Raw genomic sequence first — 17,746 nt, forward strand, 5'->3', positions numbered from 1 at the left:
GTGATTTAGCGCAGTATAGCACAGTACAATTCTTTATGCTGGCTGTAAGAATGTGGTTACCAAGAAAGCTAGTAGCAACATATGTGTTTTTTAAAGCAGAAATTGTATATACTTTAAGCACAAATGTGAGATATATTTCAGTTTCATAATTTACATATTAGTGAAGTTGATTTTGCTTTGCAAAAGGGAATTTGTACTTGGAAAAGATTTTCATTACTATTGCACTTGTCTTAGATGCTTATGATGCTGAATGATAACATTATTTTAGTTAAATGAAAAAGGGTGCTTAACTACAATATTACTTTTCTCACACTGTAGTCATAATTTTATTTTTAAAAATGATACTTCGCATATTGTCATTTTAGAAAGAAATGTTTGCTAGAAAGTAATAAAAAAGAAAGAAATTTAGTTAATTTCCAATGAAATAAAACTTGCCAAGAAATCAAAGCCAAGTCCAATTTAATAGTGATTAAATAGCAATTATAATTTTAGAGCTATTAAGGTAACAGTGTGAATTGATTTGGGTTCTATTCACTCCCGAGGAGGGACAGACGCACATTGTGTCAACAGATGCAGTCACTTCACTCCATAATGCTCTAGAGGGAAAATAGGGAGAGCTGAATCTATGATCAGCTTTACCAGTAATTTTGCAGAGCTCCTATTTTGCATCACAGAATTTTAATCTATGGCTATTTTTGCTATTCATGCCTTTTTCTTGTAGAGAGTTTGATGGACAAAGAATTCTGTGAGAGTGGTAAATTTAAACAACGCTTTGCATGTTTTCAAAGCATTTCACTACTGAGAATATATAGTCGTTATTGTTAGTCTCTAAGTTGTGTCAGACTCTTTTCAGCCCCATGGACTTCAGCATGTGATGATTCTCTGTCCTTCACTATCTCCCAGAGTTTGCTCAGATTCATGTCCATTGAGTTGGTGATACTATTTAACCATCTTATCTTCTGCCATCCTCTCTGTTACATAGATGAAAGTTGTTTTTTCAACGACTAAAGACTTAAGTAAAGTAACGTTCAAAATTCTCAAGGCCAGGCTTCAGCAGTATGTGAACTATGAACTTTCAGATGTTCAAGCTGGTTTTAGAAAAGGCAGAGAAACAAGAGATTAAATTGCCAACATCTGCTGGATCATCGAACAAGCAAGAGAGTTCCAGAAAAACATCTATTTCTGCTTTATTGACTATGCCAAAGCCTTTGACTGTGTGGATCACAACAAACTGTGGAAAATCCTTCACGAGGTGGGAATGCCAGACCAGATGACCTGCCTCTTGAGAAATCTGTATGCAGGTCAGGAAGCAACAGTTAGAACTGGACATGGAACAGCAGACTGGTTCCAAAGAGGAAAAGGAGTACGTCAAGGCTGTATATTGTCACCTTGCTTATTTATCTTATATGCAGAGTACATCATGAGAAGTGCTGGGCTGGAGGAAGCACAAGCTGGAATCAAGATTACCGGGAGAAATATCAATAACCTCAGATATGCAGATGACACCACCCTTATGGCAGAAAGCGAAGATGAACTAAAGAGCCTCTTGATGAAAGTGAAAGAGGAGAGTGAAAAAGTTGGCTTACAACTCAACATTCAGAAGACTAAGATCATGGCATCTGGTCCCATCACTTCATGGCAAATAGATGGGGAAACAGTGGAAAGATTGGCTGACTTTATTTTTTTGGGGCTCCAAAATCACTGCAGATGATGATTGCAGCCATGAAATTAAAAGATGCTTACTCCTTGGAAGGAAAGTTATGACCCACTCAGACAGCATATTAAAAAGCAGAGATGTTACTTTGTTGACAAAGGTCTGTCTAGTCAAGGCTATGGTTTTTCCAGTGGTCATGTATGAATGTGAGAGTTGGACTATAAAGAAAGCTGAGTGCTGAAGAATTGATGCTTTTGAACTATGGTATTGTAGAAAACTCTTGAGAGTTCCTTGGACTGAAAGGAGATCCAACCAGTCCATTCTAAAGGAGGTCAGTCCTGGGTGTTCATTGATAGAACTGATTTTGAAGTTGAAACTCCAATAATTTGGCCACCTGATGTGAAGAGCTGACTCATTTTAAAAGACCCTGATGCTGGGAAAGATTGAGGGCAGCAGGAGAAGGGGATGACAGAGGATGAGATGGTTGGATGGCATCACCAATCAATGAACATGGGTTTGGGTGGACTCCGGGAGATGATAATGGACAGTGAGGCCTGGTGTGCTGCAGTTCATGAGGTCGCAACGAGTCGGACACAATTGAGCGACTGAACTGAACTGAACTGAAAGGCTTAATCCAATATCTTTAACAGAAGCTCTTCCTTCTCTTTCTCTTAATCCTTTACATATTTTCCCTGTGTGTAACTTTCTTTCCTTATTCTCAGCTATCACACAAAGCTTGATATCTTGAAAATCTCACGTCAGGTTAGTCACTCTGCTAAGATTCAAGCTCTATTTCTACATGCCAGTTTGATCTTTCCAAATGGATGTCTCATATGTACTTCAAACCTACTAGATCTCTAGATTTAACTTTCCTGTTATCTTTCTCATTAAACACCTTTCTTTCTTCCAGAAGCTTATTACTTGTGCTAGGAAATTTAGAACTGCTTTGTATAAAGTTCCTAGCTTGGTGTCTAATATGTCTTAAATTACTAGCAATGATAGCCTTATAAGTACACTATCTTTTCATGAATTTGACTGCTACAATTATCTCATGTTCACCTTGAGTAGCCTTTATAATGCTGCCCAAAGTGAATACTGGAGTGGGTCACCATGCCACCCTCCTGGATATATATATATATATATATATATATATATATATATATATACATATATATATATATATACACACACATATATGTATAGGTTTAGTCTCTAAGTCGTGTCCCACTCTTCTGACTCCATGGACTATAGCCTGCCAGGCTCCTATGTCCTTGGGATTTCCAGTCAAGAATACTGGAGTGGGTTGCCATTTCCTTCTCCAGGGGATCTTCCAGACCCAGGAATTGAACCCAGGTCTCCTGCATTGCAGGTGGACTCCTGCATTGTAGGTAGATTCCTGCATTATAGGTAGATTCTTTACCAACTGAGCTATGACAGAAGCCCAAAGGGACATGAAGGTACTTGTATTCCAAGAGTGGGGAGAATACTTGTTATGTTGCAGAACGAACCCAGAAACTTGGAGGTTGGGATGGAGATAAGAGAGGATCTTGAATGCCACCAAACTTTAGGCAGTTTGAGCTCTTGAAGGTTTTTTAAGTTTGAGAGAGACTCAAACTTGTTTGTTCTGCTTTTCCCATCCTGAATTGCTTTTCTCCATTTTACTGCATAGCAAAACTACAGATATAATCATTATATCTGCTTTGAAGTTTTTCCTGACTCCCACCCCTTGTTATACAGAAAGGTGATTAATTTCTGCTCTGGAAATTCTTTATCATTTGTTAACATAGTTAATTCTGATTGTTAACCTTTGTTGACTTTTATCATCTTTTTAATACCTCTGTGTGTTGATTTTTTTTAATTTTAATTTTTACTGTATTTTACTTTACAATACTTTATTGGTTTTGCCATCCATTGACATGAATCCACCACGGGTGTACATGAGTTCCCAAACATGAACCCCCCTCCCACCTCCCACCCCATATGGTCTCTCTGGATGATCCCTGTGCACCAGCCCCAAGCATCCTGTATCCTGCCTCAAACGTAGACTGGTGATTCATTTCTTACATGATGGTATAAATGTTTCAATGCCATTCTCCCAAATCAGCCCACCCTCTCCCTCTCCCACAGAGTCCAAAAGTCCGCTCTACATATCTGTGTCTCTTTTACTGTCTCACATACAGGGTCATCATTACCATCTTTCTAAAATCCATATATATGTGTTAGTATGCTGTATTGGTGTTTTTCTTTCTGGCTTACTTCACTCTGTATAATCGGCTCCAGTTTCATCCATCTCATTAGAACTGATTCAAATGTATTCTTTTTAACGGCTGAGTAATACTCCATTGTGTATATGTACCACAGCTTTCTTATCCATTCATCTGCTGATGGACATCTAGGTTGTTTCCACGTCCTGGCTATTATAAACAGTGCTGTGATGAACATTGGGGTACATGTGTCTCTTTCAATTCTGGTTTCCTTGGTGTGTATGCCCAGCAGTGGAATTGCTGGGTCATATGGAAGTTCTATTTGCAATTTTTTTAAGGAATCTCCACACTGTTCTCCATAGTGGCTGTACTAGTTTGCATTCCCACCAACAGTGTAGGAGGGTTCCCTTTTCTCCACACCCTTTCCAGCATTTATTGCTTGCAGACTTTTGGATTGCAGCCATTCTGACTGGTGTGAAATGGTACCTCATTGTGGTCTTGATTTGCATTTCTCTAATAATGAGTGATGTTGAGCATCTTTTCATGTGGTTGTTAGCCATCCGTATGTCTTCTTTGGAGAAATGTCTATTTAGTTCTTTGGCTTATTTGTTGATTGGGTCATTTATTTTTCTGGGATTGAGCTGCATAAGTTGCTTGTATATTTTTGAGATTAGTTGTTTGTCAGATGCTTCATTTGCTATTATTTTCTCCCATTCCGAAGGCTGTCTTTTCACCTTGCTTATATTTTCCTTTGTTGTGCAGAAGCTTTTAATTTTAACTAGATCCCATTAGTTTATTTTTGCTTTTATTTCCAGTATTCTGGGAGGTGGATCATAGAGGATCCTGCTGTGATTTATGTCGGAGAGTGTTTTGCCTATGTTCTCCTCTAGGAGTTTTATAGTTTCTGGTCTTACATTTAGATCTTTAATCCATTTTGAGTTTATTTTTGTGTGTGGCATTAGAAAGTGATCTAGTTTCATTCTTTTACAAGTGGTTGACCAGTTTTCCCAGCACCACTTGTTAAAGAGATTGTCTTTACTCCATTGTATATTCTTCCCTCCTTTGTCAAAGATAAGGTGTCCATATGTGTGTGGATTTATCACTGGGCTTTCTATTTTGTTCCATTGATCTATATGTCTGTCTTTGTGCCAGTACCATACTGTTTTGATGACTGTGGCTTTGTAGTAGAGCCTGAAGTCAGGCAGGTTGATTCCTCCAGTTCCATTCTTCTTTCTCAAGATTGCTTTGGCTATTCGAGGTTTTTTGTATTTCCATACAAATCTCGAAATTATTTGTTCTAGTTCTGTGAAAAATACTGCGGGTAGCTTGATAAGGATTGCATTGAATCTGTAGATTGCCTTGGGTAGAATACTCATTTTCACTATATTGATTCTTCCGGTCCATGAACATGGTATATTTCTCCATCTATTAGGGTCCTCTTTGATTTCTTTCATCAGCGCTTTATAGTTTTCTATATATAGGTCTTTAGTTTCTTTAGGTAGGTATTTTCCTAAATATTTTATTCTTTTTGTTGCAATGGTGAATGGAATTGTTTCCTTAATTTCTTTTTCTGCTTTCTCATTTTTAGTGTATAGGAATGCAAGGGATTTCTGTGTGTTGATTTTATATCCTGTAACTTTACTATATTCACTGATTAGCTCTAGTAATTTTCTGGTGGAGTCTTTAGGGTTTTCTATGTAGATGATCATGTTATCAGCAAACAGTGAGAGTTTTACTTCTTCTTTTCCGATTTAGATTCCTTTTATTCCTTTTTCTGCTCTGATTGCTGTGGCCAAAACTTCCAAAACTATGTTGAATAGTAGCGGTGAAAGTGGGCACCCTTGTCTTGTTCCTGACTTTAGGGGAAATGCTTTCAATTTTTCACCATTGAGGATAATGTTTGCTGTGGGTTTGTCATATATAGCTTTTATTATGTTGAGGTATGTTCCTTCTATTCCTGCTTTCTGGAGAGTTTTTTTTTTTATCATAAATGGATGTTGAATTTTGTCAAAGGCTTTCTCTGCATCTATTGAGAAAATCCTATGGCTTTTATTTTTCAATTTGTTAATGTGGTGAATTACATTGATTGATTTGTGGATATTGAAGAATCCTTGCATCCCTGGGATAAAGCCCACTTGGTCATGGTGTATGATCTTTTTAATGTGTTGTTGGATTCTGGTTGCTAGAATTTTGTTGAGGATTTTTGCATCTATGTTCATCAGTGATATTGGCCTGTAGTTTTCTTTTTTTGTGACATCTTTGTCAGGTTTTAAGGTGATGGTGGCCTCACAGAATGAGTTTGGAAGTTTACATTTCTCTGCAATTTTCTGCAAGAGTTTGAGTAGGATAGGTGTTAGCTCTTCTCAAAATTTTTGGTAGCATTCAGCTGTGAAGCCATCTGGACCTGGGCTTTTGTTTGCTGGAAGATTTCTGATTACAGTTTCAATTTCTGTGCTTGTGATGGGTCTGATAAGATTTTCTATTTCTTCCTGGTTCAGTTTTGGAAAGTTATACTTTTCTAAGAATTTGTCCATTTCTTCCACGTTGTCCATTTTATTGGCATATAGTTGCTGATAGTAGTCTCTTATGATCCTTTGTATATCTGTGTTGTCTGTTGTGATCTCTCCATTTTCATTTCTAATTTTATTGATTTGATTTTTCTCTCTTTGTTTCTTGATGAGTCTGGCTAATGGTTTGTCAATTTTATTTATCCTTTCAAAGAACTAGCTTTTGGCTTTGTTGATTTTTGCTATGGTCTCTTTTGTTTCTTTTGCATCTATTTCTGCCCTAATTTTTAAGATTTCTTTCCTTCTACTAACTCTGGGGTTCTCCAACTCTTCCTTTTCTAGTTGCTTTAGGTGTAGAGTTAGGTTATTTATTTGACTTTTTTCTTGTTTCTTGAGGTATGCCTGTATTGCTATGAACTTTCCTCTTAGCACTGCTTTTATAGTGTCCCACAGGTTTGGGGTTGTTGTGTTTTCATTTTCATTCATTTCTATGCATATTTTAATTTCTTTTTTGATTTCTTCTGTGATTTGTTGGTTATTCAGAAGCAGGTTGTTCAGCCTCCATATGTTGGAATTTTCAATAGTTTTTCTACTGTAATTGAGATCTAATCTTAATGCATTATGGTCAGAAAAGATGCTTGGAATGATTTTGATTTTTTTGAATTTATCAAGTTTAGATTTATGGCCCAGGATGTGATCTATCCTGGAGAAGTTTCCGTGAGCACTTGAGAAAGAGGTGAAATTCATTGTTTTGGGGTGAAATGTCCTATAGATATAGATTAGGTCTGACTGGTCTATTGTATCATTTAAAGTTTGCATTTCTTTGTTAACTTTCTGTTTAGTTGATCTGTCCATAGGTGTGAGTGAGGCATTAAAGTCTCCCACAATTAATTGTGTTATTGTTAATTTCCCCTTTCATACTTGTTAGCATTTGTCTTACATATTGTGGTGCTCCCATGGTTGGTGCATATATATTTATAATTGTTATATCTTCGTCTTGGATTGATCCTTCGATCATTATGTAGTGGCCTTCTTTGTCTCTTTTCACAGCCTCTGTTTGAAAGTCTATTTTATCGGATAGAGTATTGCCACTCCTGCTTTCTTTTGGTTTCTATTTGCGTGATATATCTTTTTCCAGCCGTTCACTTTCAGTCTGTATGTGTCCCTTGTTTTGAGGTGGGTCCCTTGTAGGCAGCATATATAGGGATCTTGTTTTTGTATCCATTCAGCCAGTCTTTGCCTTTTGGTTGGGGCATTCAACCCATTTACATTTAAGGTAATTATTGATAAGTATGATCCCGTTGCCATTTACTTTGTTGTTTTGGGTTTGGGTTTATACACGCTTTTTGTGTTTCCTGTCTAGAGAATATCCTTTAGCATTTGTTGGAGAGCTGGTTTGGTGGTGCTGAATTCTCTCAGCTTTTGCTTGTCTGTAAAGCTTTTGATTTCTCCTTCCTATTTGAATGAGATCCTTGCTGGGTACAGAAATCTGGGCTATAGGTTATTTTCTTTCATCACTTTAAGTATGTCTTGCCATTCCCTCCTGGCCTGAAGAGTTTCTATTGAAAGATCTGCAGTCATCCTTATGGGAATCCCTTTGTGTGTTATTTGTTGTTTTTCCCTTGCTGCTTTTAATATTTGTTCTTTGTGTTTGATCTTTGTTAATTTGATTAATATGTGTCTTGGGGTGTTTCACCTTGGGTTTATCCTATTTGGAACTCTGGGTTTCTTGGACTTGGGTGATTATTTCCTGCCCCATTTTAGGGAAGTTTTCAACTATTATCTCCTCAAGTATTTTCTCATGGTCTTTCTTTTTGTCTTCTTCTTCTGGGACTCCTATAATTCGAATGTTGGAGCGTTTCATATTGTCCTGGAGGTCTCTGAGATTGTCCTCATTTCTTTTAATTCATTTTTCTTTTTTCCTCTCTGATTCATTTATTTCTACCATTCTATCTTCTATTTCACTAATCCTATCTTCTGCCTCCGTTATTCTACTATTTGCTGCCTCCAGAGTGTTTCTGATCTCATTTATTGCATTATTCATTATATACTGACTCTTTCTTATTTCTTCTAGGTCCTTGTTAAACCTTTCTTGCATCTTCTCAATCCTTGTCTCCAGGCTTTTTATCTGTGATTCCATTTTGATTTCAAGATTTTTGGATCATTTTCAGTATCAATATTTGGAATTCTTTCTTAGGTAGATTCCCTATCTCTTCCTCTTTTGTTTGGTTTGGTGGGCATTTCTCCTGTTCCTTTACCTGCTGAGTATTCCTCTGTCTCTTCATCTTGGTTATATTGCTGCGTTTGGGGTAGCCTTTCTATATTCTGGGAATTTGTGAAGTTCTCTTTATTATGGAGTTTCCTCACTTTGGGTGGAGTTCTATCAGTGGCTTGTCAAGGTTTCTAGGTTAGGGAAGCTTGTGTTGGAATTCTGGTGGGTGGAGCTGGATTTCTTCTCTCTGGAGTGCAGTGGAGTGACCAGTAATGGGTTATGAGACATCAATGGTTTTGGCGTAACTTTGAGCTGCCTGTACATTGAAGCTCAGGGGTGTGTTCCTGTGTTGCTGGAGAATTTGCATGGTATGTCTTGCTCTGGAACTTGTTGGCCCTTGGGTGGTGCTTGGTTTCAGTGTAGGTATGGAGGCATTTGATGAGCTCCTATTGATTAATGTTCTCTGGATTCAGGAGTTCTCTGATGTTCTCAGATTTGGACTTAAGCCTCTTGCTTCTGGTTTTCAGTTTTATTTTTACAGTAGCCTCAAGACTTCTCCATCTATACAGCACTTATGATAAAACATCTAGGTTAAAGGTGAAAAGTTTCTCCACATTGAGGGACACTCAGAGAGATTCACTGAGTTACATGGAGAAGAGAAGAGGGAGGGGGTAGTTAGAGGTGACTGGAATGAGATGAGGTGGGATCAAAAGAGAGAGCAAGATAGCCAGTAATCACTTCCTTATGTGCGCTCCACAGTCTGGACCGCTCAGAGATATTCACAGAGTTATACAGGGAAGAGAAGAGGGAGGAAGTAGACAGAGGTGGCCAGGAGGATAAAAGAGGGAAATGAAAAGGAGAGAGACAGATCCAGCCAGTAACCAGTTTCTTAAGTGTTCTCCACCGTCTGGAACACAGAGAGATTCACAGAGTTGGGTAGAGAAGAGAAGGGGGAGGGAAGAGACAGAGGCCACCTGGTGGAGAAAAAGGAGAGTCCAAAGGAGGAGAGAGTGATCAAGCCAGTAATCTCGCTCTCAGGTAAAATTGGGTACTGAAGTTTGGGTTTTTAAATGTACAAAACTGACAACAAATACCAAAAAGCAAAGATTAAAAATCTAGAGTAGAGGTTGGATTTTCAAAAATACAATATTAAAGAAAAGAAGAGGAAGAAGAAGAAGAAAAAAAAGCCACAAGAATTGTTAAACAACAACAACAACCAAACAAAGACTATATATGGCGTTTGCTTTAAAAAATAGGGTCTTTTTTTTTTTTTGAAAAGAAATAGTAGGTCATAAAAGTAAAAATTAAAGGAGAAATAGAGGACTTAACAATTTTAAAAGGTTAAAAAAAGAGAAGAAGAAAAAGAAAAGAAGAAAAAACAACCACATAACAACATCAACCAAAAAAAATAGAAACAAAGAAAAATAAAAAAGAATGATGGTAAAAATAGTAAAGATATATCTGGCCCTTTCTCTGGTGTTGTGGGCAGTGTGGGGTCACTTCCAAGGTGGTTCCCTCTGTTTAACTTCTTCTGTTTGCTGGTTTTCTTTTTTCCAGCTCATTTGTTCAGTCACGCTGTGGGAAGGGAGGGATGCAGCTAACAAATAACACTGGAGTGTGCACGCAGTGTCTCAGCCCCGCTGGGCCTGCCCCTGCTTGTGGCGCACACCGTTCAGGCTCTATGTTGCTCCACTGGGAACTGTCTGAGGCCGGCCCTAGGCTGCATGCACCTCCCCGGTCTAAGCTGCTCATGTTTGTCGCTCAGGTAGCCCTCAGAGGTGCAGATTCGGTTGGGACTGCGTTTTGCACACTTAAGAGCATGGTCACTGCAACTTATCTCCTTTCCTGTCTCTGCTGCTCAGTTTTCTGGGTGTACCGCTGGCGCCCTTAGTGAGGCGGATGGTGACTGTCCAGAACCCCCAAAAGTCTTAGCAAAGAAGCCTGCTTGCAGTTTGGTAGGTAAAGTCTCTCCGGGGCTGCGATTGCCCCCTTCCAGCCCTTATGGCTCTGGCTGCCTGTCACCGGTGGGGTATGGTCTGCAGCCGGCTATTTCTGTTCCATCCTTTGTTCTGTGCACAGTCCTAGCAGTGTCTTATGTTCGAGCTTTTCACGTGGTAGCTATCCCACAGTCTGGTTTGCTAGCCCAAATTAGTTCCTTCTGGTTACGCGTGGGGCATTCCTGCCGGATTCTTAACAAGCACTGCAGCCCGTGCCTCCCGTGCCTCCTTGCCCAGCCCCCACTTGCTAGTGGCGGATGCAGGTGTTTGCGCTGCTTTTCCACTGGGGGAGTTACTGTTGGGCTTGTAATCTGTTGGTTTTAATTATTTATTTATTTTTCCTTCTTGTTATGTTGCCCTCTGTGCTTCCAAGGCTCACCACAGATTCGGCAGGGAGAGTGTTTCCTGGTGTTTGGAAACCTCTCTTCTTAAGATTCCCTTCCCGGTACGGGATTCCCTTCCCGGGACGGAGCTCCCTCCCTACCTCCTTTGTCTCTTTTTTTGTCTTTTATATTTTTTGCTACCTGTTTTTGAAGACAATGATCTGCTTTTCTGGGTGTCTGATGTCCTCTGCCAGCATTCAGAAGTTGTTTTGTGGAGTTTGCTCAGCGTTGAAATGTTCTTTTGATGAATTTGTGAGGGAGAAAGTGGTCTCCCCGTCCTATTCCTCCACTATCTTAGGACCGCCCCCCCCGTAAGTGTTTAACGTATATAAATTTATGCATACTTTATGGGATGACACTATTTTTAATCCACATTTTTTAGATGAGAACCTCAAGAAAGAGTGATTAAGAAACTTTGCCTAAGTTCAGACAGCCTGCTAGTGGTGGAGTCAGGCTTTGACCCAGGATGTCTGGCTTCTGTGTCTATGCATTTATCCACTTTTTATTGCCTCCCAATAGTATTTAACACTGGATGCACTGTCATGTACCCCTGTCTTATCCTTGACATTAAGGGTAGACTCCAGTCCTGTGTAATACATGCATTAGTTTGGCTGTAATAAGTACAATTAGAGGCAACTGAGATGTGAGCCCTTTAGGATTATTCAAGTGATAGCTGATTGCAAATAGTTTTCACTGCTAAATGGTTTTGAAAGTGTGATTATCCATAATACTGAATAATCAACTTATATTTTTAAAGGAATGATTATTCATTTTTGTGACTTGCTTCTTTGTCATTTACTGACTTTTCCTTTGGCCTGTCATCCCACCCACTTTTTATTTTGTTTTGCTATTTCTCTGCTTATTAGTGTACCTTATAGAAGAAAAGAGAGGAGATGAATTCTAGTCATACATCCTTGTAAGCTACTAGAGTAGGGGAAGATTAAACTAATGGACAACATAATGCTTAGGGTTATAAGGTAAATTTTTATGCATACATATTTATTTTACATTACTTTACATTACATTACCAAAACTCATTTAAAATTTAAGAACCATGTATTGAGTATTTACTGTGTGCTCAGCTTTGTGGATTACATTAACCGGTTATTTTAGGAGCCAAGAAGGGTAAACTTCATCTTATATTTTCAACTTTTATTAACATAGAACCAGTCTGCGAAGTCTCATGTAATAACTTTTTTTTTTGCCATATTTTTATTTACTACATATCATGTAATAACTTTTGACAGTATGTATTAATTAACTTGGCAGTGTTCATAAATACATCTGTACAACAATTCTGACTTTAGGAAATTTGGTTCATTTTTCATTGGCTGAATATATATGAATTCCTTGCTTTGACATTTACAGCCTCCTTCTATCTTATATATACATTGTGCTTCAATTGCAGGTCACAAAATCTTCCCCAAGAGCATTCTACTGGTCACAATGAGGGAGTTCCCAAACACATCACATTCATATGCTCCAGGAAACTTCATTGTGTTAACATTTCTCTTTCTTGTAACATAATGATTTATGACACCTTTCTTTTCTTTGACATACAATCTAGAATATTTTCAGTTTATTTAATATATGCCTAATAAAAATCTATTCCTGTCTCTTTGGGTGGGCACACTAAAAGCCTGGAGTAAGACTGAGTGTCATCAGTGACCCTGTTGTTAAAAAAGACCCTTGAGAAAAAATTTGACTCAGGCAGCAGGGGTTGGCATTCTCTTTCTTGTCTCTTTTGAAATCTACCAATTACTTTTATTGATACCTTTTATATCTTGTCAAGAAGCTAAATGCTTAGTTATCTTAACATTACAAGCAATCATTTTTTATTGTGGTGAGTTGTATATAGTTATTAATAAATTTAAAGCCTCATGCTTTGCATACTTTGTCCAGAAGATGCCTTTTTCCAGCCCTTGTTTACTTAAAAATGTATCTTTCATTTTTTTTTTTTTTTTGGTTCATGTTTGGGAACACATGTAGGAATTAAAGATTTTAAAATTAAAAAAAAATTAAAAAAACTATTTTATCTGAAAAAAAAAAAGAGATGAGCTAGCACAATTTTGGTTAAGGAAATAACACCAAATAAATGAGATATACTCATAAAAAATGTATCTTTCATTTTTAATGCACTATAAAAATACAAATAAACTGTGGATACATTTTTGAGGAATCGTTTTTAAACAGTAGACATCTTAAGATGTATTTTATCTTCAGAAATTAAATTAAATTAATTTCTGCTTGGATTCAGTTTGTTCAGCTGAGGTCCATGTCGTCTAGTCATATCATTTATACTTTTTCAAAATGAACTTTCTCACCCTCTTCAAGAGACACCTCTATATTCAGGAAGGACGTTAGCAGTTAAGATTGAGGGCAGAAGGAGAAGGGGACGACAGAGGATGAGATGGTTGGATAGCATCACCGACTCAATGGACATGGGTTTGGGTAGACTCTGGCAGCTGGTGATGGACAGGGAGGCCTGGCATGCTGCAGTTCATGGTGTTGAAAAGAGTTGGACATAACTGAACTGAACTGAACTTAGCAGTTTAGATGAGGTTTTCCTTTTCATTCCATCCTCTGCATTTACTTGGGACATTTGATCTGTCTGACTTTCTCAAAACTCTAGCCTTATAATCCTTTGACTTTCTCTAGTTTAAAATCCTAGAAATCTGTTCCAGTTCATCAATTTCTAATTAACATTTGGAACGTGCATTCACCTACAACTGCTCAAGTTGAAAGATCTCATGTCTTTAATCTCAAAGCTTTATTCTTTTATTTCTGCCACAGAACTTGTTCTTTTCCTTCCCTTGACCATTAGTTGCTTCATGCATGCCTGTATGCTAAGTTTCTTCAGTCCAGTCCAACTCTTTGAGCTCCTATGGACTGTAGCCTCTCAGGCTCCTCTGTCCATGGAAATCTCCAGGCAAGAATACTGGAGTGGGTTGTCATGCCCTTCTCCAGGGGATCTTCCTGACCCAGATTAGTTGCTTCACTGTATTACTAATCTCCCAACTGCCAAGCATTTCTAGATTTCACCCATGTCTCTATTCATCCTAGACTCTTCTAGCAATTGGATCATGTTCTCTCACTCTTATAAAATTTTGGTGTTCCTGCCTTATCAATTCAAACATATGATTTGTTTGTATTTGCCTTCTAGACTTATTTTGTGACCTAATGTCACATGACTTGAAAAGTTATCTCCAGCACAAATCCCATAATTTCCAAATAAGAGTGTTATAAAAATGAATAAACTTGAAATTAGATTTTTTTTCCCCTGGAGAAGTGTGAGTTGTTCAGCTTGACACATTTAGTGGAAAATGAAAGAGAATGTAACTGGAAAGATGAATTAGACCTAGTCAAACAGTGGTCTAAAATACTCCACTAAGAAGTTGAAATTCATCCCATAGATAGGAGGGAGTAGTTGAGAAAAATCTAAATGGGTGAATAATATTCTTAAAGCTGCATTTTTAGAAATAAAATGGTGATAATAGTGTGGGAGATTATTAGCATGTGAAGAATAATTGAGAGCCATTAGACTTATTTGGAGGCTGTTGAGATTGTATAAGCATGAAGCTTTATGGCCTGAATTGGGCAGCTGGGGTAAGAATGAAGAACTGTTTCTCCTTCACTGTGTTCCTCAGTGAACTAGTATTTTGCATTTCATTTGTAATGGTCTATAGCTCTATAGGAAAACTTCAGAAAAATCTTTGGTCTCTTTAATAAGATGACATGTTAGTTTATTTTTCTCATGGGAAACAAAGGAATTTACCATACTGACTACTTTTCCTTGGTAAAATCTGCTATGTATCTTTTCAGAAATGGAAATAATATACATACTAGAATAATGGAATTTAACATGTGATGTTTGTAAAAACTTTTGAAAAGTATTTTGCTGTGTAGAATTTATGCCCACTTGCTATTCAGTTTCTATCAGAGAAGAGAAATGGTGTTTCCCCTCAGTTCTTCACATGAGGTAAGACCACTGAATCTACCTGAAATGATTTAAGAGGGTTATAATTGAATTGTCACCAAGATCATGCAATCTCTGCCAGGGACTTAATAAAAGTGTTTGGAAGTACATTCTACTTTTAAAGCGGCCATTGAATTTGACCATATAGCCTGGCTAGGGGTTGTTGGCAGACCCAGTCTGTATTGCCCTGGTGACTCCAGTGAGCTAGGCAAGTTAAGAGTCCTGGATAACACTGCTTGAGAACACAAAACTTTAGAAAAAAGATGACAGCAACAAGAATAGCTTGTATATTCCTTGGCATTGCCTTGGATAGGAAATAAATGTATATTATACATTCTTATGGAGTATTTTCTCTCTGTCTTTTGTTACCGTGAACTTTCCAACTTACTTTAAAAGAAAAAATATTCTCAGAACAGGGCTGAAGAGGAGAGAAATATCTAATTTTGTCACTACTGTCAGATACCATTATAATTTTATCGTTTCATATAGTCAAATATTTTTCTCTAATTTAAGTTGATTTATTGTCTGCACTGGTAAAATAGAAGTGGCTAGAACCTATCAAATGGAAACCTATCTTGAAAAAGAGTAACAATAAATCAAAATTATATTCTGATGTCTCTGATTCAAGTTCCTTGCTATACGACCTTAGTTATGTATTTTTCCATCCTTTTGAAGATTTTAGGAGGATGCATAAGTTTTTATGTTCAATTAGATGCCATGGAGCAGAAATTCAATCATTAACACTTAATAAAGCCTGTGGTGTACATTTATTAATTCAGCTTACTCTAATCTGAATGAAATTGATGCTTTATATAAAGCTATATCTCTTACTGTATTTCTCTTTTTCTTCCTTCTGTTAAGGTTTGTGTATGCTTGCTATATTCTTTCCAACCTTCTGCCATGTTAGGCATTGGAAAGCAGGGATTGACTCTCTCATTTTTGAATTAATGCAGCGTCAACACAGTATTACCACCTTTCCTTTCCCACTTACTAGGATAAAAATACCATGAAATTGATCTTAATAGTGCAACTGTTATCCCACATGAAAAAGCATTTTTATTAAATGTTAAGTCTTGGACTTATGTCTGTATAGTCATGTAAATATAGGGCATCTTTTACATTTCATTTTATTCAGCAACGCTACCTTGAGCACTTAGACTTTAAATTTTTTGTTAGGAACTTGAAATACAAAGAGAAAATGGAGTCCTAGTTATCTAATAAAGATAATACTTAGGAATTGGAAGTCCATTTAGTTTTTCTCAAAAAGAATCTGAATTCTTCTCTCAACTAGTTTCCTATTTCATGACATTAGGCAATTACTATGTAGTGGACTTTGGCATGTTAGAAATATGATAATTAATTATTGCTTAGTAGACTGTGTGGAAAATGAGGTAGTTTATTTGAGTAGAGAAGAGTTATGAGTTCTGATAGTTTTCAGTGTCCCAGAGCTTTTATTCCTTATTTCACACACACATACACACATAAACCTATACCAAAATGGCTTTATATATATGTATGTATATATGTGTGTTTATACACACATATATAATTATATGTATATGTATACTATATTGTATATATATACTATATGCATGCTTTTGACCAAAGTTATTTTCATTCTAGCATTATCATTGGAGTAGGAGGGAAGATAAAAAGAGAAATGTTCTTCTTACTCCCAACAACAAATTCAACTATAGGATGTATAAAATCCTAGGTCAAAATAAATCAAAATAAGACCAACTGGAATAAAAGGAAATATCTATTGAAATTTTTCATGATTTCAATCAATGAGAGAGTGGGAATGAATATTTATGGTTGAATTGACCTCAAAGAACATGAACTATATTCATAGCTTAGCTCGTCTTGGGTTTGGATGCTTCATATTTTTTATTCAAACAATTTTCCATGGGTTTCATACATTTCTACATGTCTTATGAACCAAAGCACTGTCTGTTTTATCTGCTTAAGGATGTTTGTAAAGCAAATACTCTTAGAAGTGGGCAATGTCTTGCTCCAGAGCAAAGTTGATTTGCTGTTCACTATAATAAAGATAACATCTACTTTGGGGGCAAAGTTCAAGCAGGTTTACTGCCCATTCCAAGATATTTGGGTTTCCTAACTGCAGAGTTCCATTTCTGTAATATGTTCTGCTCTATGTATGGGTACACCCAGCCCTCTTTGCAGTGACTCATGGGAATTTGGGCTCAGAGAACTGAGCAAAAGCAATATCTTCTGGCTACTGCTAGTGCCGTAAGTAACAAATCATGCATTGTTTCTGACTCAGGAGCATAGTGTCACCCATCAAACTATGGCAGGCTAACTTGTAACTTGCAAGTAGGATAAAAATCTCAAACACTTCATAGTTCTTAACAGATACAAGAGATTGATTTCCTATTATAGAATCATATAAATGGACCATATTTAACTATTTATCAGTAACTTGATATGGATTTGTTTTTATCTTTTTTCCCCAAAGTCATAGAGTTTTATTACTATAATTATTACAAATATGACCAAAGCAAGGACAACGGAAGCTTCAGGTAGAAATATTCTCCTAAGAAATACTAAATAGAGTAATTGCATGATTTCTTTTTTTTTTGTTGTTGTTGTTCTTTTAGTTAAACTTTGAGGCTACCCTTCTACACAGAGATCTACTTTATCCTTTTCACCTCTTCAAAATGCTATGCCTTTTGAGATTCTTAGCAGACAAAGTCTAGGTGTATTATAGGAGCTAAATAGAACTACAAATACAGAGTATTTGCAGACCAACCCTCATCCACAACTCTGTGGGGAATCAAGCAAGTGGCAAGACT

This window comes from Ovis canadensis, chromosome 5 (genome assembly GCF_042477335.2).
Source record: "Ovis canadensis isolate MfBH-ARS-UI-01 breed Bighorn chromosome 5, ARS-UI_OviCan_v2, whole genome shotgun sequence".
Lineage (NCBI taxonomy): Eukaryota > Metazoa > Chordata > Mammalia > Artiodactyla > Bovidae > Ovis > Ovis canadensis.